At 46.2% G+C, this 27,194-nt stretch overlaps 1 protein-coding gene across 7 annotated transcripts in view; it reads left to right on the forward strand.

Annotated features, from left to right (window-relative positions):
• GNB1 (G protein subunit beta 1) overlaps window positions 1-27,194 on the forward strand; it is a 107,653-nt gene that overhangs the window by 30,434 nt on the left and 50,025 nt on the right. For 6 of the 7 annotated variants that reach the window (XM_054444445.2, XM_054444434.2, XM_054444423.2 and 3 more), the window contains exon 2: window positions 22,898-22,946. The exons of the other annotated variant lie outside the window; for it this stretch is intronic. The gene's annotated coding sequence lies outside the window, so the exon portion shown is untranslated. The remainder of the gene's footprint in view (window positions 1-22,897; window positions 22,947-27,194) is intronic. 7 annotated transcript variants of the gene reach the window in all.

The raw sequence follows: 27,194 nt of genomic DNA on the forward strand, positions 1-27,194 counted from the left end.
TCCAATTCATTGTACATGGGACTGCCATGTTGCTCTTCTAACATATACACTTTACTTACTTATTTATTTATTTGATAAGGTTTTACTCTGTTACCCAGGCTGGAGTGCAGTGGCGCAGTCTCGGCTCACTGCAACCTTCATCTCCTGGGTTCAAGTGATTGTCCTGCCTTAGCCTCCCAAGTAGCTGGGATTACAGGTGTGCGCCAACACTCCTGGCTTTTTTTTTTTTTTTTTTTTTTTGAGATGGAGTCTCAGTCTGTCGCCCAGGCTGGAATGCAGTGGTGCGATCTCAGCTCACTGTAACCTCCGCCCCCCGGGGCTCAAGATTCTCTTGCCTCAGCCTCCCGAGTAGCTGGGATTACAGGTGTCAGCTACTGTGCCCGGCCTCCCTTGAGGTTTTAAAGAGTACAGGCCAGTTATCCTGTAGGACATCCCTCACTTTGGGTCTGGTGGCTGCCTCATGGGGGGATTCAGGTTTTGCATTTTGAGCTGAATACCCCAGAGATGTGTCCTGGGGCATCTCTGGTGAATGTTTCCAGTGCTGTCTGTGTTGCTTGGAGGTTCCAGTTTGAGCTCTAACTGGAGCCTCAGCACCAGCTCTCTGTTTTTAGCCACAGATTGAAGCCTCCTTCAGGGCTGCTTCCAGCTCTGACCTGTGTCTTACTTACATCCTCTCCTACCCCTCCTTCACTTCTCCCTCACCACCAACCCCCAACCCCCTGAGGATATAAAATCTCTGAGATGCCTCTGTCCTCAAGGCTGCTTGCCAATCCTGTTTCCTTTGAGAGATGCCTTTCAATAAGCAGTTACTGAGTTCCTGCTGGTTTTTAAAATTTTTTTTATTTTTGAGACAGTACACAGGGTCTTGCTCTGTCACTCAGGCTGGAGTGCAGCGGTGGGATCATAGCTTGCTGTAGCCTTGACCTCTGAGGCTCAGTGATCCTCCTGCCTCAGCTACAGATGTGCACCACCATGCCTAGTTAATTTTTAAAAAATTTGTGTGTGTGTGTGGAGATGAGGACTCTTTATGTTGCCCAGACTGGGCTCCAAGTCCTGGCTTCCAGCAGTCTCCCTGCCTCAGCCTCCCACAATGTTGGGATTATAGGCATGAGCCACTGTGCCCAGCTGTGCTGGGTTTTGTTCTGAGACACAAAGATTAGGAAGTCAGTTCCCTTTTTTTTTTTTCTTTTCTTGTGAGACAGAGTCTCGCTCTGTCGCCCAGGCTGGAGTGCAAGTGGCAGCATCTTGGCTTACTGCAACCTCTGCCTCCTGGGTTCAAGGGATTCTCCTGTCTCAGCCTCCCAAGTAGCTGGGACTACAGGCTCGTGCCACCATGCCCAGCTAATTTTTGTATTTTTAATAGACATGGAGTTTAGCCATGTTGGTCAGGCGGGTCTCGAACTCCTGACCTCAAGCGATTTGTCCGGCTCGGCCTCCCAAAGTGTCAGTTCCCATTTTTGATGAGCGTGTAGTGTGTTACAGCCTACTGCAAAGTGGAGGGGCAGAGCAGTAGGTGAGGCTTTTGGGGTGGATTTAGAGCTGAGCTGCAGTCTGGTCGGTTTGTGGGGACTCTTCCTCCCTCTTTTTTTTTTTTTTTTTTTTTTGTTGGAGATGGAGTCTTGCTCTGTCGCCCAGGCTGGAGTGCACTGGCGTGATCTCAGCTCACTGCAAGCTCCGCCTCCAAGGTTCATGCCATTCTCCTGCCTCAGCCTCCCAAGTAGCTGGGACTACAGGCACCCACCACCACGACTGTCTAATTTTTTTTTTTTTTGGTTATTTTGTATTTATTTATTTATTTATTTATTCAACTTTTATTTTAGATTCAGGGTTGCATGTGCAGGTTTATTTCCTGGTTATATTGCATGATGCTCAGATTTGGGTATGAGTAATCCCATCACCCAGGTACTAAGCATAGTACCCAACAGTCAGTTTTCCAACTCTTGCCACCCTCTATCATGCCCCTGTCCAATAGTCCCCGGTGTCTATTTTTGCCATCTTTATGTCCACAAGTCCCTGATGTTTAGTTCCCACTTATAAATGAGAACATGTGGTATTCAGTTTTCTCTTCCTGTGTTAATTCACTTAGGATAATGGCTTCCAGCTGCATCCATGTTGCTGCAAAGGACATGCTTTCATTCCTTTTTATGGTTGCTATTTTTTACTTCTTATTTGTTTACTTTTTTTTTTTATTATACTTTAAGTTCTAGGGTACATGTGCACAATGTGCGGGTTTGTTACGTATGTATACATGTGCCATGTTGGTGTGCTGTACCTATTAACTGGTCATTTACATTTACATTAAGTATATCTCCTAATCCTTTCCCTCCCCCCACCCCACAACAAAAACTGAAAATGGATCCCTTCCTTACACCTTTTTTTATATTTTTAGTAGAGACGGGTTTACCGTGTTGGCCAGGATGGTCGGTCTCGATCTCCTGATCTCGTGATCCGCCCTCCTCGGCCTCCCAAAGTGCTGGGATTACAGGCGTGAGCCACCGCGCCCGGCCTGCCTCCCTCTTCTTTCCCACCCCTCTCCCCCACCCCACTTCTCCTTCCTCTCCCCTTTTCTCTCCTTTAGTTTACCCTGCTCCCCCTTCCTTTCCATTTTCTTTCCTCCCCCACCCCTGCCAATCAGTCTCCGTTGGCGTCTCATCCCTGAGGGCAGATTCATGGCACCTTTATGTCTCCAAATGCCTTTGGGCCACGATACATATCTGACATTCCCTTTATTGAATCTTTTTGTTTGTTTTAAGAGACAGGATCTCCCTGTGTTGCCCAGGCTGGTCTCAAAGTGCTGGGATTACAGGCTCACATGAGCCACCATGCCTAGCCCTTTATTGAATCTTTGCATCTAAACAGCTTAACTATTTATGTCCTAGGAAGTTAGGGTAGCCATTTGAAAACTAATCCCTGTCGGGGCGTAGTGACTCACGCCTATAAGCCCAGCACTTTGGGAGGCTCAGGCGGGTGGATCACTTGATCCACCCGAGACCAGCCTGGCCAACATTATGAAACCCTGTCTCTACTAATAATATAAAAATTAGCCGGGCTTAGTGGTGCATGCCTCTAATCCTGGCTACTTGGGAGGCTGAGACAGGAGAATTGCTTGAACCTGAGAGGTGGAGGTTGCAGTGAGCTGAGATCGTGCTGTTGCATTCCAGCCTGGGCAACAAGTGAAACTCTGCCTCCAAAAAAAAAAAGAAAAAAAGAAAATGAATACCCATAAATTGAAGGAAACTATATTTTATTTTTAAATAGCCACAATTACTAATGGGTTGTACAGCTTCTCAAACTTCAGAATCAGATTGGACTCCGTCCCACCCCACCCCTTGTTTCCTGTTGCATGTTGATTTCATGCAGAGCTTGCTTTTTTATCACAGCAGCCACTGCAAACAGGGCTTTATTAGGATGTGACGTCATCGGGAAGGGGTGTAGCGCCATCTGCTGTTGGAGCACGAACCCCCTCGAGCTGTGGCTCCCTTGGTGTCCAGCAGCTGCTGTTTTACTGTGCTTCCCTTGGCTTTAAAATGTCTTTCGGTGTCCTCTGAGATGGCTGCAGTGTCCCTGGCGTCTTGTTGGTTTTGGGAGCTGAGGCTTTCATGGCCCACAGTCTGGGCTGGACTCACCACTGTGGTCTGGTGAGTGGGGGTAGCATGTTCCCACGAGAAGGGGACCCACCCTCTGGAAGTACCTGGACGAGGGTGGAAGGAGGGATCTGTCCCTTTTTAAGAATCAAAATGAAGTCTTCGGGGTGCTGCCTGTCACCAGAGGGGAGGCCATCGGATGCCCAGGAAGAACCCAGGGATGGGGGACCACAAAGGGGCCTCTCCAACATGCATAATATGGCTTCTATGGCACAAGTGGAATTTGTCATTGAAAAAAATAAAATAGTTAAAAACAGACTTTTAGAAGACAGTCTGTGTTTTTCTTGACAGATGCAACAGATGAACTGAAAACAAATGACTTGTCAAAATGACCAGTGACTGCCTTTATTAGATGTTGCGTGGTTCTGGCCATAGCCTTCTCTCCTGTTGTTGGCATAGTAGGTGGATAAGACAGCGGGGATATTCGTGAATGCTTTTAAAGGAAAGAAAAAGCACCAGTGACTGTGCAGTTGTGTTTTTATTTTGTGTGTTTTGGGGACTGGAATTGTTCTGGATTCTCCATTATGGATCCATGTGTGCTGCTTTGTGGCATGTCCTCAGCTAGTGCAGTGCCAGAGGGAAGAATTGCAGTAGCCCCTGTACCCGTGGCCTTGTCTTTTGAGGTATGGCACCATAAAATATCATGGTACAGTACGAGAGAGACCACATTCCCATAACTTCTATTACGGTATGTTGTTATGGTGGTTCTGCTTATTATTATTATTGTTAATTTCTTACTGTGCCTAATTTATAAATAAAACTTTGTTACAGGATTAAGTTCCTATCATTTGTATAGGAAAAAATACAGCATAAAGGAAAAAATGTAGTCTATATAAAGTGTGGTACTAGCCACAGTTTCTGGCATCCCCTGGGGGTCTTGGAGCATGTCCTTCTCAGATATGGGGGTACTGCTATAAGTGCACATGTAGAGAAGTTTGTTCTCATGTTAAAGATATCGTCATTGCTTGGCCTACCCATGTTCCCTTCTCAGGCACTCCACCCATTGTCCCTTTGGCAAGGGCAGCTGCCCGCAGGACTTGCTGTATCCTCCCCAGTTCCACAGTGCACCAGCTACCTGGCCTGCAGACAGTGAGGGAGTGAGTTGGTGCAGAGGAGACTCTGGAGACAGAGACATGGCTGACATTCGATGATTGCTGTGATGTAGAATCCTAGGCTGCGTTGGATCCTGTACAAGATGACAGTGATTGGTTAAGAGAGAGATTCACAGAGGAGCAGAGAAAGCACACTGGAAGGAGAGAGAGAGAGGAGCCAGCCAGCCCCAAGAGCCATCCGAGACTGGGTTCTTGGTTCCTCTTTCCACTTTCTCGTTTCCAGTTTAGTTTCCCTGGGACCTCTCATATTCCTCCTCTCCCCACTTCCCAGTGAGAACCTTGGCTAGACTAGGTAGACTTTTGAAGGTGGGGGTAAAGTGAAGTCAGGAGTAGTTTTAATTTTCCATTTCTAGAATTAACGATTTCCTAAAAGATGTAGTTAATACCAAATTTCCCATTAAGGGTTCTCATTAATAAGCAGGATTTTGAGACAGATGATTGGACAGCGAATTTAATTACCTGGTGAAAATATCTGAAGTGATTAAAATCAGAGTATGCTCTGCATGTACCTGGGCTGTCCTGAATGTCTTTACTGTATTACTGTTTTGTAGGACACTTCCCTCAGAAGAGTGAACAGTACAAGAGCCTTTTTCTTGGGCCTTGTGAATTAATATTTTTGGTTTTAAATGAAATATCAATTGTCAGAAATTACATTCTTGGTTGTCCCAACATATCACCAAACTGTTAATTGCTACATTAGGTGGGATTGAGGAGGGGGAGAGGGGAACATTAAGAAATTCTAGGGCGCAGTGGCTCATGCCTGTAATCCCAGCACTTTGGGAGGCCAAGGTGGGTGGATCACAAGGTGAAGAGATGGAAACTATCCTGGCGAACATGGTGAAACCCCGTCTCTACTGAAAATACCAAAGTTAGCTGGGCGTCGTGGCGCATGCCTGTAGTCCCAGCTGCTCGGCAGGCTGAGGCAGGAGAATCACCTGAATCCAGGAGGTGGAGGTTGCAGTGAGCTGAGATCACGCCACTGCACTCCAGCCTGGCAACAGATCGAGACTGTGCCTCAAAAAAAGAAAGAAATTCCGGCCCAGTGCAGTGGCTTATGCCTGTAATCCCAGCACTTAAGGATCAAGGCGGGAGGATTGCTTGAGCCCAGGAGTTGGAGATCTGCATGGACAACATAGCAAGACCCCATCTCTAATTTAAAAAAAGAAAGCCCTATTCAGGAGGTTGTGGCGGGAGGATCACTTGAGGCTGAGAGTTTGAAAACAGTCTGGGCAATGTAGCAAGACCAGACCCATCTCTGAAAATATAAAAGTTAGCCAGGTGTGATGGCACATGCCTTTAGTCCCAGCTGCTCAGGAGACTGAGATGGGAGGATGTTTGAGCCCAGGAATTTGAGGCTGCAGTGAGCTATGGTGGTGCCACTGCACTGTAGCCTGGGTCACAGAGCAAGATCCCCATCTCCCCCTTTTTTTTTTTTTTTTTTTTGAGACAGGGTCTCATTCCTGTCACCCAGCCTGGATGCAGTGGCGCGATCATGGCTTGCTGCAGCCCCAACTTCTCGGATTCAGGTGATCCTCAGACTCCAGAGTAGCTGGGACCACAGACAGGTGCTACCACGCCCAGCTAATTTCTTGTCTTTTTAGTAGAGATGAGGTTTTTTGTTTGTTTGTTTTTTTTTTGAGACAGAGTCTCGCTCTGTCACCCAGGCTGGAGTGCAGTGGCGCGATCTCAGCTCACTGCAAGCTCCGCCTCCCGGGTTGACGCCATTCTTCCGCCTCAGCCTCCTGAGTAGCTGGGACTACAGGCGCCCGCCACCTCGCCCGGCTAATTTTTTGTATTTTTAGTAGAGACGGGGTTTCACTGTGTTAGCCTAGCCAGGATGGTCTCGATCTCCTGACCTTGTGATCCGCCCGCCTCGGCCTCCCAAAGTGCTGGGATTACAGGCGTGAGCCACCGTGCCCGGCCGGGAGTTATTGTTTTGCTTGCTTTTTAAGTCATTGCTGGTTAACTTGGTGGAATTTGGGTTCTTTTTTCTTCTTTTCTTTTCTTTTTTTTTTTTTTTTTTTTTGACAGTGTCTTGCTGTGTCGCCCAGGCTGGAGTGCAGTGGGGGCGATCTCAGCTCACTGCAGCCTCCACCTCCCCAGTTCAAGTGATTCTCTTGCCTCAGCCTCCCAAGTAACTGGGATTACAGGTGCCCACCACCACACTCAGCTTTCTTTTTTTGAGGTAGAGTCTTGCTCTGTTGCCCAGGCTAGAGTGCAGTGGAGCGATCTCGGCCCACTGTAACCTTTGCCTCCAGGGTTCAAGTGATTCTCCTGCCTCAGCCTCCCAAGTAGCTGGGATTACAGGTGACTGCCACTGCGCCCGGCTAATTTTTGTATTTTTAGTAGAGACGGGGTCTCACCATCTTGGCCAGGCTGGTCTTGAACTCCTGACCTCGTGATCCACCCGCCTTGGACTCCCAAAGTGCTGGGATTACAGGCGTGAGCCACCACGCCCAGATGTATTTTTAGTAGAGACGGGGTTTCACCATGTTGGCCAGGCTGATCTTGAACTCCTGGCTTTAGGTGATCCATCCGCCTCAGCCTCCCAAAGTGCTGGGATTACAGGTGTGAGCCACTGCACTTTTTAATTTTTTTAAGACATGACGTCTTACTATATTATCCAGTCTGGCCTCCAACTCCTGGGCTTAAGCAATCCTCCTTCCTCAGCCTCGCTAGTAGTTGGGATTACAGGCATGAGCCAATGCACCCAGCTTAAAAGCTTACTTAGGAAGGAATGTCTGGGACTAACAGGAGATGCATCTGTCTTCTTTAAAACAGGTTTTGTAGTGAGTCCCTCTTGCTGTGTTTCTGCTGCTTCATTGTGGTCCCCTTCCTCTACCTTTTTTTATGACTGAGCTTTTTTGTACTGTCAGAGTTTAATTTAAGAGAAGGATAGCAGTTGGACTGAACATTCCAGGATGGAGACAATAAAGTTAATTTGTCTCTCACATTCAGAGGTAGAAGTGGCAGGCTTTGTCAGTGTTTCAGCAGGTAAGAAATCTTGACTAGTAGGAATAAGTCAGAATCTCAGGGACTCTATACCTGTTCACCCTTTCCTTGGGACCCCACTCAGATTTCTCCACACCAGAGTGACCTTCTCTGGCCACCTTCTGAGAGAGACCTCCCCATTTCACCTGTTTCCCCTTCTTACGTAGTTTTATGTTTCCTTAGCAATGGATAGCAGTTGATGTATCAAAATAAAGACTTGCACTGTTCGCTTAATGCCTTCCTCGACCAACAAGCAAGTTCTGGAACAGCAAATGCTGTGTCTTGTTTCCTACGGACTCCCCTGAGCTGTGGTGCCTGGCACATGATTGGAGATGGGCAGGTCGTTGTTGAGTGAATGAATGAAGCCATACAAATACGAACCCAGATATTGAGACCACTTTATTGTTAAATGTTTTATCAACAATTGAAACTTCTATCCTATTTTCATGTTGTTATATAATATGGCTATATATGTACTCAGACTCCAAGTAAACATTCGTGCTTACTTTACTCTGACTTAAACTGGTGCCTGGCACCAGAGTAGGCTCACAAAATGCTTTTCTCACAGTGACCACATAACAAACCTAGACATTAGCTGAGGTTTACAGAGCACTGTGTCATTCTAAATAGCCTGAAGACATAGTTTCTATTATTCCTGTTTCCAGTTCTCTTTCTAAATCGCAGATGATTTAGACTATGGGTTATAAAAACATTTCCAACTCAGGGTACTTTCTATATTTTGTAGTTTTTGCAGGAAATAAGCTAAGTTTTGGAAGCATGTCTTTTTTCTTGCTTGGTGGGGAGATATTTTACCTTTAAAAATTGGCTCTCATTCTTTGAGGCAAAAATATGTTCATGTTTCTAGGATTTCTCTTTAAGAGACTAGTGGTCAGAGTTCGGCAGAGACCACCAAAGTCATCTGGGGTGTTTGTGCCCATGTGTTTGGCCCTTTCTAGGCTTACTTGACTCCCTGGGGAGGAGTACCTGGGAATACAGTCAGTAAGAGCTTTAAATTAGGCCAGGCTAAAAAGTTTGATTTTTTCCGTAGGAGGAGTATTTGAAGACTTTTGAGCGGAGGAGTCGCATGTCAGAGCTGTCCTTCAGAAAGATAAATCAGGCAGTGCTGTTAAGATGGATTGAAGTGGAAAAGAGGTGGGATAGAGACGCAGATTAGTAACAGGCCAGGCAAAGATGGTGAGCCATCAAGAGGCTGAAGCAGTGGGAGTGGAGCACAGGGGCAGGAGGGGAAAGGGGAAAGGGATGGAACGGAGGCTTGAGTCTGTGCTGCAGGAGAGCTGGGAGGGACTGCCATCGGGTTTGGAAAGGAAAGGGGTGCTGAGGCTTGCTTTACACTGGTGGAATCTGAAAGGATTGAACCCTCAGAGGGCTGCAGTGTGTAGAGCTTTCTAGGAACTGGGGTACATTCAGGGAAAGGGAATAAGGAGTGGATCCTTGACTTGGGAGAAGAACCACAAAAGAACCAGTTGAGGGTTCAGAAGGGGGCGTGACCGGGTGTGGCAGATGTGGAGCTGGGTTGGTGAGAGCAGGATGAGAGGCTGTTGCTGGCTCCTGAGTGTAGGGTAGGCCCTTAAGTTGCACTCCACTCAGGGGCTGAGAACCTGTGTACATAGCAAGGCACACAAGACATTCACTTTTTTTTTTTTTTTTTAAGAGACAGAGTCTCACTCTGTTGCCCAGGCTGACATGCAGTGGCTCGCTGCTGCCTTGAACTCCTGGGCTCAACCAGTCCTCCTGTCTTAGTCTCTGGAGTAGCTAGGACTACAGGTATGCACCACCATGCCAATTTTTTAAAAAAATATTTTGAGGCCGGGCGCGGTGGCTCGAGCCTGTAATCCTAGCACTTTGGGAGACCGAGGCGGGCGGGTCGCGAGGTCAGGAGATCGAGACCATCCAGGCTAACACGGTGAAACCCCGTCTCTACTAAAAATACAAAAAAAATTAGCCAGGCGTGGTGGCGGGCGCCTGTAGTCCCAGCTGCTTGAGAGGCTGAGGCAGGTGAATGGTGTGAACCCGGGAGGCGGAGCTTGCAGTGAGCCGAGATGGCGCCACTGCACTCCAGCCTGGGTGACAGAGCAAGACACCGTCTCAAAAAAAAATTTGAGAGGCAGGATCTTGCTCTGTTGCCTAGGCTGGTCTGAAACTCCTGGCCTCAAGTGATCCCTGACTCCCGGTATTACAGGCACGAGCCACCACGCCTGGCTCCTAACGTTTGGCCTCTCTTTTTATATATTCAATCACAATATGTTGATTTTTTTTTTTCCGGTAAAGTGAATGTCTCTTTATTTTTTTTGAGACGGAGTTTCGCTCTTGTTGCCCAGGCTGGAGTGCAATGGCGCTATCTTGGCTCACCGCAATCTCTGCCTCTTGGGTTCAAGCATTTCTCCTGCCTCAGCCTCCCGAGTAGCTGGGAGCTACAAGCATGCACCACCATGTGCCCGGCTGATTTCATATTTTTAGTAGACATGGGGTTTCTCCGTGGTGGTCAGGCTGGTCTCAAACTCCTGACCTCAAGTGATCCACCCACCTCAGCCTCCCAAAGTGCTGGGATTACAGGTGTGAGCCACTATGCCTGGCCGAATGTCTGTTTAACAGACATTCACTCTACTGCCAAAATAAAGTGAAGGCTTGTCCTCATGGCAGCCTGCAAGACTGTTCTTCATGTGAAGCTGAACTTTCAGAAGAAGTTGTATGGCTTGCTTTTCTGCCTTTGTTCTGTCCTCCTCTAGGTGTGAGTAGTGAGGTTTCCTCTTTGGCCAATATTTTTTTTAATTAAATTTAATTAATTAATTAATTAATTTTTGAGACACAGTCTTGGTCTGTCACCCAGGCTGGAGTGCAGTGGCATGATCTCGGCTCACTGCAACTTCTGCCTCCCGGGTTCAAGTGATTCTCCTGCCTCAGCCTCCTGACTAGCTGGGATTACAGGTGTGTGCCACCATGCCCTGCTAATTTTTTTTTTTTTTTTGAGATGGAATTTCGCTCTTGTTGCCCAGGCTGCAGTGCAGTGGCGCAATCTCGGCACTGCAACCTCTGCCTCCTGGGTTCAAGCGATTCTCCTGCCTCAGCCTCCTGAGTAGCTGGGATTACAGACATGCACCACCACGCCTGGCTAATTTTGTATTTTCAGTAGAGACGTGGTTTCTCCATGTTGGTCAGGCTGGTCTCAAACTCCTGACCTCAGGTGATCCGCACGTCTCGGCCTCCCAAAGTGCTGGGAATTACAGGCGTGAGCCACCGCGCTCGGCTCCCTGCTAATTTTTGTATTTTTAGTAGAGATGGGGTTTCACCATCTTGGTCAGGCTGGCCTCAAACTCCTGACCTTGTGATCTGCCCACCTTGGCCTCCCAAAGTGCTGGGATTACAGGCGTAAGCCACCGCGCCTGGCCGGCCAGTATTTTTTTGAGAAAAATACATGGTGCCACGAAGTTTAAGGCAGCCTTCCCCTGAGGATTATAAAATCCAAACCCAACTGAAGACTAGATTGAATTAACCCCTCATCCCCACACACTAGTGGCTCAGACAAAGAGGTGTACCCAATTCTGGTTTTATTGAATATCCTCTGATATTCAATAAAAAATTATGAGATACACAAAAACGATTTCTTGTTAAGAGAGAAATAAATGGAAGCCAACTCAGAGACGACCCAGATATTGGAACTGCCAGAGACTTCAAATGACTGTGATGGATGTGGTAAAAGGTTGAGTGAGAAAGGTGTACAGCATGCATTATTTGTGAAAAGATCGAGAATTTCAGGAGGCAGAAACTCTAGAAAAAGTTACATTGAAATGTTAGAGATTCTTTAAAAACATCATAGATGAATAATTTTTTCAGTGAGTTTGTCAGCAGATAGGAAAGAATCAGTGAAACTGAAGATAGGTCAATAGAAATCCAAAATGAAATAAGCAGAAAAAAATAAACCAGAACAAAAATAGCATTTAGGCTGGGTGCAGTGGCTCACACTTGTAATCCCAGCACTTTGGGGAGGCCGAGGCGGGCGGATCACCTGAGGTCGGGAGTTCGAGACCAGCCTGACCAATATGGAGAAACCCCGTCCCTACTAAAAATACAAAAAATTAGCGGGGTGTGATGGTGCATGCCTGGAATCCCAGCTACTCGAGAGGCTGAGGCAGGAGAGTCGCTTGAACCTGGGAGGCGGAGGTTGTGGTGAGCCAAGATCCCGCCATTACACTCCAGCCTGGGCAACAAGAGAGAAACTCCATCTGAAAAAAAAAAAAATTAGCTGGATGTGGTGGCGGGCGCCTGTAATCCCAGCTACTCAGGCTGAGGCAGGACAATCGCTTGAACCTGGGAGGCGGAGATTGCAGTGAGCCAAGATTATGCCATTGTACTTCAGCCTATGTACAGAGCGAGACTCCATCTCAAACAAAAAAAAAGTGTTGAGTAGTTGTGAGACTATAGCAAACTGTCTAATATACAGATAATTGGAGCCCTAGGAAGAAAATGGGGCAGAAGAAATATTCAAAGAGCTAATGGTTGAGAATTTTTTCATTAGTAAAAGACAACAAACCTGTGAAGTTCAGAGGACTGTCTGTGAAGTTCAGAGGACTCTAAGCACCATAAATATAAACAAAAAACCCTCGACACCTAGACACATTATAGTAAAACTGCTGAAAGTCAAAGAGAAAGTTTTGAATGTAGCCAGAAAAAAAGTATTTCATACAGGCCAGGCATGATGGGTCATCCCTGTAATCCCAGCACTTTGGGAGGCTGAGTGGCAGACTCACTTGAGCCCAGGAGTTTGAGAGCAGCCTGGGCAACATAGCGAGACTTCATCTCTACCAAAAAAAATTATCCAGGTGCTCTGGCGGTGCCTGTGGTCTCAGCTACTCAGGAGACTGAAGTGGGAGGATCGCTTGAGCCTGGGAGGTTGAGGCTGCAGTGAGCCAAGATTGTGCCACTGCACTGTAGCCTGGGTGATAGAGTGAGACCTAGTCCCACAAAAGACTTCCTCAGACAAAAGTTGTGGGGTTTGTTGCCAGTAGATCTGCCCTGTGAGATGGAGGAAGTTCTTCAGGCAGAAGTGTATCCCATCACACTGCAGTTCTCTTCTGATGCTATATCTAGTTTAATACAAATCAGACCAGGCAAATGAAGAGACATATACAGCAAGGCCTAGGAGAGTCTCAAACACACATCCTCCAAGCCCTCTCCCCATGGAGTCTTTCCTGACAAATCGGGGTCAGTGAGCTTCTAACCAGGAAGCTCCCCTGAGCCTTGGTGTTGAGAGTTTTTATTGGGGCTTTGTTACTTGGGCACAATTGATAGAGCACAATCTCTAGTCCCTCTCCCACCCCAATCAGAATGGTTTCAAACCCCAACCATCTAATCTCATGGTTTGTCTTTCTGGTGACCAGCCTCTATCTTGAGTCAGCTCATCTCAGCAAAAACATGGAGGCTCATGAATAACAAAGACATGCCTATCACTCCGGAACATCCAATATTTTTTGAAGCTCCTTCTGAGGAACTGGGAACAAAGACCAGATGGAGTCTTCAAAAAACATGTAGAAGTAAAATGCTAGACAATTGTGTTACAAAGAGTGAAAGGGAAGAAAGATGGTGACCCTTAACACAGGGATTAGGAGTGCTTAACCTGCTCTGCAGTCAGAATTCTTCTATCACTTGACTCCCAAAACATGAACTGCTAATAGCCTGCCATTGACTGGAAGCCTTACCAATAGCCGTCAACAGACATTTTTTATGTTTTATATATTATATATTTTTGTGATAAAGCAAGCTAGAGAAAATATTAAGAAAATCATAAGGGAGAGGAAAATGTATTTACTATTTAATGAGTGGAAGTGGATCCCTCAAAGATCTTCCTTCTCATTTTCAGGTTGAGGCTGAGGAGGAGGAGGAGATGGGATTGGTCTTGCTGTCTTGGATGGAGGTGGTGGAAGGGGAGGTAGGAGAGACAGGCATACTTGGTGGAACTTTACTGAAATACATAATCTCTGACTTTTTTCTTTTTCGTTTTTTTTCTTTTTTTTTTGAGACGGAGTCTCACACTGTCGCCTGGGCTGGAGTGCAATGGCTCAGTCTTGGCTCGCTGCAGCCTCCGCCTCTTGGGTTCAAGTGGTTTTCCTGCTTCAGCCTCCCAAGTAGCTGGGATTATAGGCGCCTGCCACCATGCCCGGCTAATTTTTTGTATTTTTAGTAGAGACAGAGTTTCACTGTGTTGGCCAGGGTGGTCTGGAACACCTGACCTCGTGGTCCGCCTGCTTTGGCCTCCCAAAGTGCTGGGAGTACAGGCCTGAGGCACCGCACCCGGCCTGCTTTTTCATTTCTCTAAAAAAGTTTCTGTATGATAGCAACCTTCTATCGTATGCTTTAGTTTTAGTTCCTGTGCCATGAAAGGTCTGTGTCGTAAAGAAGTTAAGTGCAGTCTTGGGGAATGGGGACCTTCTGCCAGATTGCCCAGGGTCCGCGTGGGTTTGGTGCTGGCCCGGTGTCCGCGTGGGTTTGGTGCTGGCCCGGGGTCCGCGTGGGTTTGATGCTGCTTCTTCCTCATCGTTTGGCACCACTTTGGAAGTACTGACATCTGTCAAGGTGTCTTCTGTTAATTCCTCTAGTGTGGTGTCTCATAGCTCTTGAATTTCTCTAAGATCCACATGTTGAAGTCCTTACCCACCCCGCTGCCCTTTTAAAAGCATATGCACAGTCTTTTCATGATTTCCTCGACTGGCTTTCATAAATCCTGTGAGGTCAGGTGCAGCATCTGGACATCATCCTCTCCAGCAGGAATTGATTGTTCCAGGCTCATGGCCTTCACAGCTTTTTCTGTAACAACCTTGGCATCTTCAGCAGGATAATCCTTCCAGACTTAAACGATGTTCTGTCTGTTGGGATTCTCTTCCATAGCATTGACAATTCTTTCCATAGAGTACTGTGTGTTATGGGCCTTAAAGGTCCTTATGACCCCCTAATCTAGAGGCCGAAGGAGAGGTGCTGTGTTTGGGGGTAAGTAGACCACTTCATTGCCGTCAGTATTGAACTCATGGGGTTCTGAGTGGCCAGGGGCATTGTCCAATATCTAAATAACTTTAAAAGGCAATCCCTTACTGGCAAAGTGTACTTCCTGACTACAGACAAAGAACATCGATGGAACCAATCCAGAAAAACGGATTTTGTAGTGCCAGTCTTGTTCTACAACCAAGAGACTGGCAACTGGTGTTTATCTCTTCCCCTTCAAGGCTCAGGGGTTAGCAGCTTTGTAGATAAGAGCAGTCCTGATCATAAACCCGGCTGCATTTGCACAAAGCAGTAGAGTTGGCCTCTCCCTGCCTGCCCTCAGTGCTGGGGCTCACTTTTCTTCCTTACTAATAAGTGTCCTTTGTGGCAGTTTTTTCCAGAATAGGTCACTTTTGTCTGCATTAAAAACCTATTCAGGAAGATTTTCTTTTCCTCAATGATTTTCTTCATGGCATCTGGGAACCCTGGTGCCTCTTGGTTGGCAGAAACTGCTTCTCCTGTTATCTTAACATTTTTTAAGCCAACCCTCTTTCTAAACTGATAAGTCACCCTTTGCTGGCATTAAATTCTCTAGCTTTAAGTCCTTCACTTTCAGCTAGAACTAGTGGCTCATACCTATAAGCCGAGCACTTTGGGAAGCCAAGGGAGGAGGATTGCTTGAGACCAGGAGCTCAAGACCAGCCTGGGCCACATAGTGAGACCCTCTCTCCATAAAGAAACAAAAAATTTAGTCACGTGCAATGTGGCACATGCCTGAATCCTTGCTACTTAGGGGGCTGAGGCAAGAGGATGGCTGTGCCCAGGAGTTCAAGGCTGCAGTGAGCTGTTCAAGGCTGTCACCCACTTGGGTGACAGTGAGACTCTGATTGATGGATTGATTGATTGATTTTGAGATGGAGTCTCACTTTGTCTCCCAGCCTGGAGTGCAGTGGCATGATCTCTGCTCACTGCAACCTCCGTCTCCTGGGTTCAAGCGATTCTCCTGCCTCAGCCTCCCAAGTAGCTGGGATTACAGGTGCCAGCCACCACGCCTGGCTAATTTTTGTGTTTTTAGCAGAGATGGAGTTTCACCAGGTTGGCCTGGCTGGTTTTGAACTCCTGAGCTTAGGTGATCCGCCTGCCTTGGCTTCCCAGACTGCTGGGATTACAGACATGAAGCACTGTGCTTAGCTAAATCTTACTCCTTCTATGTGTATTGGCATTCCTCTGTAAAGAAGAGCTTCGCTTTTTTTTTTTTTTTTTTTAATGTTACCATGTGCTTGTGGGTTCTTTTTTTAGATCCAGTAAGGTATATTCCATTACCATTGTTCGTCATGTTGACCCTCAGATTGTCCTAAATTTGGCCAGCAGACTTCCTTCAAGCTGGTGTGTTTTTGACATGTTCTTTTTAGTTTTGGAGCCCTTCCTTTCTGCCATAGCAAGAGGGTTCCTGTGTCAGACCTTGAGGAAGTGATTTCTCAGAGGATCCCTGAGGCTCCTTTTAAAGGGAATCGTTTTTATAAAACCAAGATTTGGGCTTTGTGTTTGGAGAGGTCGTTGCTTCCAGACCTTTCAGTTGGCAAGAGATAGGAGATAAACGTGTGTGTGTGTGTGTGTGTGTGTGTATGGACTTACACACAAATGATTCTACAGAGGAATAAATGTATAGAGAATTTCCATTGTCTCCAAATTCAGATTGAACCCCAGGGAGCCCTTCCTTGCTTTCAGATAGTCCGTGTTGTGCCTCCCTCCTCCAGTGTGAACCTTGCTCCCCAAATAACAATCATATCTTCACTTATTTCGCTCTGGCATACATATCCATATTAATATTTTAAGCATTATTATTTTTTTAATTTTATTATTTTTTTGAGACGGAGTCTCCCACTGTCACCCAGGCTGGAGTGCAGTGGCACGATCTCGGCTCACTGCAAGCTCCGCCTCCTGGGTTCACGCCATTCTCCTGCCTCAGCCTCCCAAGTAGCTGGGACTACAGGCGCCCGCCACCACACCCGGCTAATTTTTTGTATTTGTAGTAGAGACAGGGTTTCACCGTGTTAGCTAGGATGGTCTTGATCTCCTGACCTCGTGATCCGCCCACCTCGGCAGGCGTGAGCCACCACACCCGGCCTATTTTAAGCATTACTGTGCCACCAATATGGCGCTTAAATTTCAGAACTCTCTTTGCCCTTAGAATATACCCCCATGTTGGTACAGTTAGAGTACTCTAAATTAACGTGATGTCTTTAGACCTTTTTTTGTTTGGTTGGTTGTGTTTTACAGGTATTGTCATCTTTTTATTGATACTGAACTCTAATTTTTGTTTGAAAGAAGGCATTTCTGGTTTTTTATCCTATTTATTAGTATAATCATATATAGTTGAAGATTATGATACAGAGTTGTCAATTAAGTTCAGTATTATTTCACATTCTAGTTGTTCAGTGTGTTTTTGAATGAAAGAATTATTCGGAAGGGAGTTTACTTTGTTTCTTACAAGCCCTCAGGCCTTTATGCAAAACTCTTGGGACTGGATGTGTTCCGGAATTCAGACTTTTTCAGGGTTGAGAAAGTTGCAGTGGTACGTATGTTACATGTGCACCACACTTACGGCAAGGTTTTAATCAGATACCCCAAAGTTTGTAGTAAACATAAGACTGCTCACCCTGAATGTGAGAAAGTCTGGCTAATGCCTATGTGTCCTATTCTGGTTTGGGTATCTCAGAATTGTAGATAACCAGTGGTGCACTTATGTGTGTTTCCCATCTTAGGATTATGTTGATAGAGAAGAAATCATCCCCCACAAGTATACCTTTACTTGATTAGAAATATTAATGCGGCTTGTAGAGAAATTCTCTAGGTATGTCTCAAGGATTCAGTTTCTAGATTTTGAAAAATGCTGAAATAAAAGTATAAGTACTAGGATATAGGTGCAAATAAGTCATATTAATATTTAATATTGCTAAATTAGCTTTATAGAGTCAGTTGATTTTATCAAGAGCCTTGAAAAAGTGCCCATCTTTTTTTTTTTTTTTTTTTTTTTTGGGAGATGGAGTCTCATTCTGCCACCGAGGCTGGAGTACAGTGATGCAGTCTTGGCTCACTACAACCTCCCCCTCTCAGGATCACTTGATTCTCCTGCCTCAGCCTCTCGAGTAGCTGGGACTACAGGTGCATGCCACTGTGCCCGGCTAATTTTTTTATTTTTTACATTTATTTTTATTTTTATTTTTATTTTGAGATGGAGTCTTGCTCTGTTACCCAGGCTGGAGTGCAGTGGCGCGATCTCAGCTCACTGCAAGCTCCGCCTCCCTGAGGTCACGCCATTCTCCTGCCTCAGTCTCCCGAGTAGCTGGGACTACAGGCACCCGCCACCACGCCCAGCTAATTTTTTGTATTTTTAGTAGAGACGGGGTTTCATCGAGTTAGCCAGGATGGTCTCGATCTCCTGACCTCGTGATCCACCCGCCTCGGCCTCCCGAAGTGCTCGGATTACAGGAGTGAGCCACTGCACCCGGCCAGTCATTTTTGTATTTTTAATAGGGTTTCACCATGTTGGCCAGGCTGGTCTCGAACTCATGACCTCAGGTGATCCACCTGCCTCGGCCTCCCAAAGCACTGGGATTACAGGTGTGAGCCCAGCTCCTGATGTCTTTAAGGGTAGTGCTACTGGTTTAGGGTTACATTATTGTGGGACCAGTAGTCCTGTCCTTAGTGTGGGGTTCTATGAGCTGGATAGTCAGAAAAAGAGCATACATTTGGGTCATCTTGTTTTTAGCCAGAAATGGGTCCAGACAGCTCTCCATGCGAGTCCAGGCTAAGGTGATTTGATAGCACTTTTAGCATCCTTACTCCAATCTTGAGTCATGATTTGAGCCACAGGGCAATCTAGGCATTAAAATAGAGCAGCTGGGTGCGGTGCCTCATGCCTGCAATCCCAGCACTGTGGAAGGCTGACCTGCAAGGATCGTTTGAGCCCAGGAGTTAAAGACCAGCCTGCGCAGTATGGCAAGACCCCATGTCTACAAATATATATATTTTTTTTAATTAGCTGGGCATGGTGGCGCACACCTGTGGTCCCAGCTACTCGGGAGGCTGAGGCAGGAGGATCACCTTAGCCCAGGAAGTCGAAGCTGCAGTGAGCTGTGATTGTGCCACTGTACTCCAGACTGGCTGACAGAGGGTGACCCTGTCTCAAAAAAATAATTAATAATGATAAAATAGAGCAGATTATGTATAATTTTTTTTAGTAGTTTTTCTCTTCCTACCTGTCCCTTGATCTGGAAAGTACTTGAAAAGATTTATATTTAGTGGTTGAGATAATTGTGACAGTTAAAGCGTTCTCAACTGGGGTCAGTATTGCCCCTCGGGACGCCAGGTGGCTGTTACAGCTGGGGAAAGGAGCACTACTGGCATGTTGCCAGATATCCTACTGGGGACACACGCACGCACGCACGCACACACACCCCTCTGCCTAAAATGTTCATTGTGCTGAGGTTGAGACCCATGCTTTGAAACTTGATTTGGTGGCACCTTTCGGGTGTGCTCATAGGACCTTGTCCCGGAACGAGGCTTCGCTTCCTGAAGTCTGGGGTAGTTTGCATCATTCACTGTTTACTCCTGTGTGCCCTTTCACACCCAACTTTTTTTTCTGAGGTGAAATTCACATAACATAAAATTAAACCATTTTAAAGTGAATGATTTGGTGCCTTTAGTACATTTACAATGTGTTGCAACCACTGTCTCTACCTAATTCCATGACATTTTCATCACCCCAAAAGGAAACCCTGTACCCGTTAAATAATTGTCCACTGCACACACATGTGCATGCACACGCACACACACGCAGCCCCTGGCAGCCACTGCATTCTGTCTCTTTGGATTTGTGTGTTCTGGATATTTCACATAAATGGGGTTGTATATATGTGGCTTTTTGTGTATGCATCTGTCACTTAGCATATTTGTGAGGTTTGTCCGTGTTCTAGCAGATAGAGGACCAGGACTTCTTTTTTTTTTTTGAGATGGAGTCTTGCTCTGTCGCCCCGCCCAGGCTGGAGTGCAGGGGCACGACCTCGGCTCACTGCAAGCTCCACCTCCCGGGTTCATGGCATTCTCCTGCCTCAGCCTCCAGAGTAGCTGGGACTACAGGCGCCCGCCACCATGCCCGGCTAATTTTGTCTATTTTTAGTAGAGATGGGGTTTCACCGTGTTAGCCAGTATGGTCTCAATCTGCTGACCTCGTGATCCGCCCACCTTGGCCTCCCAAAGTGCTGGGATTACAGGCATGAGCCACCGCGCCCGGCAATTTTTGTATTTTTAATAGAGACGGGGTGGCCAGGTTGGTCTTGAACTCCTGACCTCAGGTGATCCACCCACCTCACCTTCCCAAAGTGCTGGGATTACAGGCGTGAGCCACCACGCTCAGCCTCCTTTATCTTTATAGCTGAATAATATTCCATTGTTTGGATAGACCACATTTTATTCATCCATTCATGCTCAGTGGGTATTTGGGCTGTCTCCACCTTCTGGCTACTGAGTACTGCTGCTAAGAACATAATGTGTACATGCATTGAGTCCCTGCTTTCAGTTCTTTTGGGAATACACCTAGGAGTAGAATTGCTGGGTTATGGGGTAATTCTGTGTTTAATTTTTTGAGGAACATCCAAACTGTTTTCCTTCCACACTCACTTTTACTGCCAGAAAAGTACTTGCTTGTACATAAGGAACATAATTGCAAAACGAAACTACTTTAAGTAAAAGAATTAGAATTCACAGTTCAACTGGGAGATATTTCAGTTTGTTGATTCATCTCCTGACTCCAGACTAGATGTGTGCATGTGAGTTTGTGAGTTTGCAGACTCACAAGACACTGAATAAATAGGCAGGTGGTGACCTGTGAAACCTCCACAAGTGGTCTTTTCACATAGTTTAATTTGAGGGAGCGATTACAAAAGCATCTTTAAATGTTCTGAAATCAGGCCAGGCTCAGTGGCTCAGGCCTGTAATGCCAACACTTTTGGAGGCTGAAACAGGCAGATTACCTGAGGTCAGAAGTTCGAGACCAGCCTGGCCAACATAGTGAAACCCCATCTCTACTAATAAATAATAAAAAAAATTAGCCAGGCATGCCACATGCCTGTAATCCCAGCTACTCAGGAGGCTGAGGCAGGAGAATCGCTGGAACCTGGGAGGCAGAGGTTGCAGTGAGCCAAGATCATGCCACTGCACTCCAGCCCGGGTGACAGAGTGAGAATCTGTCTCAAAAAATTAATAAATATGGCCATGCGCAGTGGCTTACGCCTGTAATCCCAGCACTTTGGGAGGCCGAGGTGGGCGGATCACGAGGTCAGGGAGATTGAGACCATACTGACCAACATGGTGAAAACCCGTCTCTACTAAAAATACAAAAATTGGCTGGGCGTGGTGGTATGTGCCTATAATCGCAGCTACTCAAGAGGCTGAGGCAGGAGAATCACTCGAACCAGTGAGTCGGAGGTTGCAGTGAACTGAGATCATGCCACTGCACTCCAGCCTGGTGACAGAGCGAGACTGCTGTCTCAAAAATACAATAAAATAAAATAAAATAAATGTTCTGAAATCAGAAGAAATCTGGAATTGGACATATTTTCATTCCACCAGAAGTATGTCAAGAGGAGTCAGAAACCTCTCTTGTGATCTCTGTCACCATTCAAGCCACCTTCCTGGGCACCCGGGCCAGGCACTGGATGGGACCGTGTCAGCAGGAGAGGGACAGAGGGAGGGATTGGAAGTGTCATAGACTTGCCAGGACTCACAAAGTAGTTATTTAGTGGCTCTCTTGAGATTCAGATGAAATGCTCTCCACTGTCATGCCAAACAGGCAGTCTGGATTAAATTAATCTTCAGAATTTGTTGAATTGTATTAGTGTTGTGTCTGTGTGTGTGTGCATGCGTGTGTGTGTGTGTGTGTGTTTTGAGACAGAGTCTCGCAGTCACCCAGGCTGGAGTGCAGCGGCATGATCTCGGCTCACTGCAGTCTCCGCCTCCCGTGTTCAAGCAATTCTCCTGCCTCAGCCTCCGGAGTAGCTGGAACTACAGGTGCCCGCCACTACACTCGGCGAACTTTTTATATTTTTAGTAGAGATGAGGTTTCACCATATTGGCCAGGCCGGTCTCCAACTCTACCTTGTGATCCGCCCACCTTGGCATCCCAAAGTGCTGGGATTACAGGCGGGAGCCACTGTACCTAGCTTTTTTTTTTTTCTTTTCGAGACGGGGTCTTGCTCTATCACCCAGGCTGGAGTGTAGTGGTGTGATCTCCACTCACTGCAACCTCCACCTTCTGGGTTCAAGCAATTCTCCTGCCTCTGCCTCCCAGGTAGCTGGGGTTACAGGTGCCTGCCATCACGCCTGGCTAATTTTTTTAATTTTTAGTAGAAACGGGTTTCGCCACGTTGGCCAGACTGGTCTCGAACTCTTGACCTTAGGTGATGCGCCCGTCTCAGCCTCCCAAAGTGTTGGGATTACAGATGTGAGCCACCGCGCCCCGTCTGTTTTGTGTTTTTGTTTTGAGACAGAATCTTGCTCTGTCGCCTAGGCTGGAATGCAGTGGAATGATCTCGGTTCACTGCAACCTCCACCTCCCGGGTTCAAGCGATTCTCCTGTCTAAGCCTCCCGAGTAGCTGGGATTACAGGCTTGTGACGCCATGCCTGGCTGACTTTTTTTTTTTTTTGTATTTTTAGTGGAGATGGGGTTTCACCATGTTGACCATGCTGGTCTCCAATTCCTGACCTCAGGTGATTTGCCTGCCTCAGCTTCCCAAAGTGCTGGGATTACAGGGGTTAGCCACTGGGCCTGGCCTGCATTAGTTTTTAAATTGTTACTGTAATTTTTCTAGTGATAGGATTCTAACCTCTATCCCCATACTTTTCAGTTTAATTCAAGGTATTTTCCCTGGGGCATTTCTAAGGATTCTTAAAGAAATTGGGATCTGATTTCTTATTTTGTTCCCACGCTGAAAAACAAAATATGACAGTACTGCTAAATAAAGCAGTTTTGGGGGAGAAATAATAATAGGGAAGGGTCAAATTTATGTGCCGTTCTTAAAATATAGCTACTAGCAAAATAGAATATTTTATTCACAACCTGAGTGCAATACAAATACGGCCTTTTCTGTTTGTTTCAGACAAGTTTACATGTATTGGAGACCAGACCAGAAGCCCTTCTGAATTAAGGTAATTTTGATATATTTGTTCCTCATCAGTTTTAGAAAGACAATATATAAATTTCTTCAGAGTTTGTTTTTATAAATAGCTGGTTGGTTGGTTTTTAAAGAGACAGCGTTTTGCCATGTTGCTCAGACTGGATTCTAACTCCTGGGGTCAAGGGTTCTCTCACCTCAGCCTCCTGAGTAGCTGGGGCTATAGGCATATGCCAGCATACCTGCTCAATACCCTGGTTTTCGTTACGGTTTTTTTCTATCTCTTTTAAGCCAAAGTTGGTTTTTAAAACAATTTGATCCTCAAAAAAAGCTTCCATTTAGTGTTGAGCAAGAAGGTTTAGGGTCCCAGTGATGAGGATTTACCTTCTGAATGAGAGTGGTACATCGCTAGCTTTTTTTGTTAGAAAGCAGGAGAGCCCTTTTTTCAAATCAAATCTTAGTTGAAATACCAATATATGGCTGGGCGCGGTGGCTGACGCCTGTAATCCCAGCACTTTGGGAGGTCAAGTTGGGTGGATCACGAGGTCAGGAGATCGAGACCATCCTGGCTAACACGGTGAAACACTGTCTCTACTAAAAATACAGAAAATTAGCCAGGCGTGGTGGTGGGCGCCTGTAGTCGCAGCTACTCTGGAGGCTTAGTCAGGAGAATGACGTGAACCCAGGAGGCGGAGCTTGCAGTGAGCCAAGATCATGCCACTGTACTCCAGCCTGTGGGACAGAGCGAGACTCCGTCTGAAAAAAAAAAAAAAAAAAGAAAAAAGTAAGGCGAACATGATTCAGGAAAAAAAACAAAACAAAACAAAAACCCTTTTTGTTTGAATAAAATGGGAATAATGAAGCCATGTTCGTAGTTAGTGAGTCTGGGTGAGGGTACACGGTTTCTTTGTATTATTCTTGCAACTCTTTGAAGTTTGAAATAATTTTAAATTAAAAAGCAAAATTAAATTGAATAACAATTAGGGGCTGGAACAATTGGATATTCTTTTTTTTCTTTTGAGACAGAGTCTTGCTCTGTTGCCCAGGCTGAAGTGCAGTGGTGCAATCTCAACTCTCTGCAACCTGCCCCTCCCAGGTTCAAGCCATTCTCCTGTCTCAGCCTCCCAAGTAGCTGGGATTACAGGCACTCACCACCACACCCAGCTAATTTTTGTATTTTTAATAGAGACGGGGTTTCACCATGTTGGTCAGGCTGGTCTCGAACTCCTGACCTCAGGTGATCCACCCGCCTTGGCCTCCCAAAGCTGTGGGATTATAGGCGTGAGCCACCACGCCCGGTTAGTCAATAGGATATTCTTATGCAAAAGGAGAACTTGACATCATGTACAGAAATTAACTCAGGCCAGGCAAGGTGGCTCAGCTGTAATCCCAGCATTTTGGGAGGCCAAGGTGGGCAGATCACCAGGTCTGGAGATCGAGACCATCCTGGCCAACATGGTGAAACCCCGTCTCTACTAAAATACAAAAAAAAAAATTTAGCCATGTGTGGTGGCACGCCCCTGTAGTCCAGCTACTCAGGAGGCTGAGGCAGGGGAATCGCTTGAACCCAGGAGGCAGAGGTTGCAGTGAGCTGAGATTGCGCCATTGTACTCCAGCATGGCGATAGAGTGAGACTCCATGTCAAAAAAAAAAAAAAAAAAAAAAAAGGCCGGGCGTGGTGGCTCACGCCTATAATCCCAGCACTTTGGGAGGCCGAGGCGGGTGGATCACGAGGTCAAGAGATTGAGACCATCCTGGCTAACACGGTGAACCCCATCTCTACTAAAAATACAAAAAATTAGCCGGGCGTGGTGATGGGCACCTGAAGTCCCAGCTACTCGGGAGGCCGAGGCAGGAGAATGGCATGAACCCAGGAGGTGGAGCTTGCAGTAAGCCAAGATCATGCTACTGCACTTCAGCCTGGGTGACAGAGTGAGACTCGGTCTCAAAAAAAAATTTAACTCAATGGATCATATACCTAAATATAAAACCTAAAATTAGAAAAAATGAGATTTTGAATTAAGCAGTTTTTAGATGTGAGATCAAAGATAGAATGCATAAAAGAAAACATTCATAAATTGAATTTGTTCAAAATCTAAAACTTCTGCTCCTTAGAAAACACAGAGAACGAAAGACAAACCATAGTCTGGCAGAAAATATTAGCACATGTCTTTTAGATGACTTGTATCCAGAATAGGTAAAGAACTCTCAAAACTCAATTTTGGCTGAGTACTATGGCTCACACCTGTAATCCCAGCACTTTGGGAGGAGGATTGCTTGAAGCCAGTTGTTCGATACCATCCTGGGCAATAAAGTGAGACCCCTGTCTCTTCGAAAAAAAAAAAAAAAAAAAAAAAAACTTAGCAGTCGGGCGTGGTGGCTCACACCCGTAATCCCAGCACTTTGGGAGGCCCAGGCAGGTGGATCACCTGAGGTTGGGAGTTTGAGAACAAACTGGCCAACATGGGGAAACCCCATCTCTACTAAAAATACAAAAATTAGCTAGGTGTAGTGGCTTATGCCTATAATCCCGGCCACTTGGGAGACTGAGGCACGAGAATCACTTGAACCTGGGAGGTGGCGGTTGCAGTGAGTCCAGGTTGTGCAACTGCACTCCAGCCTGGGTGATAAAGCGAGACTGTCTCCAAAAAAAAAAATTTAGCCAGGCATCGTGTTGTGTGTCTGTAATACCAGCTACTTGGGAGGCTGAGGTGGGAGGATCACTTGAGCCCGGGATGTTGAGGCTACAGTGAGTCACGATCACACCACTGTACTCCAGCCTGGACAACAGAGCGAGACCCTGTGTCAAAAAAAAAACAAAAAGCAATATTAAGAAAACAGGTAACCCAATAAAAAAGAGGCAAGTGACTTGAACAGACACTTTACCAGAAAATGTATAGACAGCAATTAAGTACCTCAGAAGTTTAGCCATCAGTGAGATGCAGATTAAAACCACAGCCAAAGCCCCCATTCAAATGGCTGTGATACCCAACGTTGTTGGGGTGTGAGGAGCTGGGACTCTCCACATTGCTTATAGGATGTTGGGAATGTGACCCAGCATAACCACTTTGAAAAGAGTTGGGTTTTTTTGTTTGTTTTATGAGTTTGTTTTTTGTTTTTTTGAAATAGGGTCTCACACTGTCTCTTAGGCTGGAGTACAATGGTGTGATCATAGCTCGCTGCATCCATGACCTCCTGGGCTCAAGTGATCCTCTGGCCTCAGCTTCCTAAGTAGTTGGGACTGTAGGCATGCACTACCACACCTGGCTTTTTTTTTTTTTTTTTTCTTTTTTTAATTCTTGTAAGACGGGGTCTCAGTATGTTGCCCAGGCTAGTCTTCAATTCCTGGGCTCAAGTGATCCTCCTGCCTTGCCTCGGAAAGTGCTCAGATTATAGTCATGAGTCACTGCACCTGGCCTGGCATTTTCTTGGAATGTTCAGCACACACCTGTAGTATGATCCAGCCATTCCTCTCCTAGGAGTCTGCCCAAGAGAAGTGAAGGCAGATGTTCTCATAAAGACTTGTCCATGTAACAACATGCACAGATTGCAAAGTACCCCATCTGTCTGATTAACTCCACTGGTACACTGGTTGCCACTGCTACCCATATTTTTGATTTCTGCAAAAGGGCCTACTTCACTGACTGGATGGAAAGTGTGGCAGGTGAGGCAGGAGGTAGTTTTCTGGCCATTACTTAAAATTTTTTCAGGGCAACAGTTTTATACCTGCTTTCATAGCAAGTCATATTTAGTAAGCATTTACTGTGTCAGTCATGATTCTAGGGAGCTTGCGTGGATTCTAATGGAATTGTCATAGCGTGAGCTGTGGGGACTATTACTGTCCCCACTTTCAGACAAAAAAATATAGGCAGAGAGAAGTTAGAAAACCTACTGGAGGCCACCTGGTGAGAAGAGATAAAGTCTGGGTTAGAACCTGGGGCTTCCAACTTTTCCTGCCATGAAGCGTCACTCTGCTTCCAGCCAGGGCTGTCAGACATCATTGGTCCTGCTTAAGTGGGCTGGACCTGCAAATGCCAATAAAAACACAGAAATTTTTCTAGGAACAGAATTCTAACCCTCACTGCCCATTTGCTGTTGGGAAAGCAAATAGTATTCATTGTAGTTTGCAGTAGTAAATGTAAAAACAAAGATTATTTTTATATACTGCAGTGCAGATGGCATGGCACACAGCAGTCTTTCCCCAACCCTGAGGATTTCCAGGCCCCTTATAAAAGGTGCTCGGAGGCTGAGTGCAGTGGCTCACGCCTGTAATCCCAGCACT

The sequence above is a fragment of the Pongo pygmaeus genome, chromosome 1, assembly GCF_028885625.2.
Source record: "Pongo pygmaeus isolate AG05252 chromosome 1, NHGRI_mPonPyg2-v2.0_pri, whole genome shotgun sequence".
Classification (NCBI taxonomy): Eukaryota; Metazoa; Chordata; class Mammalia; order Primates; family Hominidae; genus Pongo; species Pongo pygmaeus.